The sequence below is a fragment of the Diaphorina citri genome, unplaced genomic scaffold, assembly GCF_000475195.1.
Source record: "Diaphorina citri unplaced genomic scaffold, Diaci psyllid genome assembly version 1.1 scaffold55737, whole genome shotgun sequence".
Classification (NCBI taxonomy): Eukaryota; Metazoa; Arthropoda; class Insecta; order Hemiptera; family Psyllidae; genus Diaphorina; species Diaphorina citri.
The window spans coordinates 1,328-3,169 of record NW_007433035.1 but is presented as its reverse complement, the minus strand read 5'-3'; positions in this window follow the sequence as shown (position 1 = coordinate 3,169).

The following is a 1,842-nucleotide window of genomic DNA, read 5'->3' as shown; positions in this document are numbered from 1 at the left end:
ATTCCGAACAGGCTACGTATGAGGAAGGATAAGCGAAAGCATGTACTATCTGGAGTATCGTAAAGTCAAGGGCGGATAGATAGGCGTACACTTTATCTTTTGTAACGGTATTCGGAACTGTTTTAGACTAATTATCACCGGAGGGGTGTAGACAATAAGCTACCTACTACTATGAGAAGGACTACCTAGACCGACCCTTGTACTTTCCTATATTATCTATTATAATATAATTAATCGATGTATGCTTATCATACAAAAGCCGCTTATCAATGGACGTATGAGTATTATTGAAGCATCTCAGTATTATGACTCACACCAACAACCTTTCGTCTTCTGTGCGCTCTACTAATATCCAAGCAACTTATCAGCTATTATGACTTCTTAGTTATTATTAGTTCGACATCTGGTAGTGGGAGCATATACTCATCTATTTTAGTTCTAGATACCTAGAAATATCCGTAAGCTATAATAAAATTATGACGTTATAATGTGAAAACTCTAGTTACCAGATGCACAGAATTTAGAACTACAGATTTTAGTTGTTCGTTGATTATACCTACTCTTACAGATTGGAAGGTCAAATAAAACATGAATTGTACAGTACATGTTGAAAAGATTATATGGAGATACAACCATCTAATTCAAGACCAGACTCACCCATTTAGCTTAGTATTGCTATGATCGCACCAGGCTCCACTATGGAGTGGATACTAGATTATGTACTAGGCAGGGAAACCAGAAGTATGTACACTATAGCTACGGAGACACACGGTGCGGCTTACCGCTGTTATCCGACGTACGGTATCGGAGACCACTAGACTTATACGAGACCAGCCAACGTGAAAAGCAATGAGGATACTACTACTATGAGAACGGGGCCGACATAGGTCCGGGACCACTGAAGCTACGCAATTTCCTTTGAGTCCTATGGAAAGTGGGGATTTCTTTCTTATCTTGCTCTATTAGTAATAAAAATTGTCATAGCTTATAGAGGTCTGCCAGATGTTTTAAGCAAGAGCCTCAAATGCATTGGTCTAATCCAAGAAAGAGCATCAAATGACGGAAGAAGATGATGCACCAAAGTCCTATATTCTAGAAGCAATCAATATAAATCAACATACTAGTGTAACGTTATGAGCTTAAATTCAAAGTATTACGTAATTATTATTATCACAGATAGATTGCGAGCATATCCAGACTGTTCAGGGAAAAGGAAAAAAGCAAGATTTTGTACGTCGGAGCAGTCGCTATCAAAGCACTGCGGTAAACCGGAATGGACACTAAGTTACGAACAGCATCCGGGTGTTGCCTACCTAATCGACTGACGTAGAATGGACTACCCTACTTACAAGAGACACAGACTTGCACCGGAAAGCAATAGGAACAAGACAGGGAAGATAGAACCTAATCGCGTGGTACTTCAAGCCGGTAGAACCGCCAGTGCGCCAGAGGATAGAGATAAGTTGGAGAATTTTTTTTTTTTTTTTTTTTTTTTTTTTTTTGTACGTCGTTCCACAAACGAACCCACTCCAGACGGAACATTCGCGATCCACACTCAAGCTAAGGCGGAGCCGTAAACTCCATACCAAATTTCAAGTCTCTAGCTCATACCGTTCCCGATATATTGTTAAATTACACCGAAAACCGCCAAAAAGCGTTAAAATGCCGCCAACCGTTGCACCGGTCTTAATCAAAAGTTTCGTGTCGCATCCTTGTCACATTTGACATCTAGATACCAAATTTCAAGTCTCTAGCTCTTACCGTTTTCGAGATATTTTGTTTACAGACAGACAGACAGACACACAGACAGACACACCCACGGACCAATGGCTGAAACTTTGG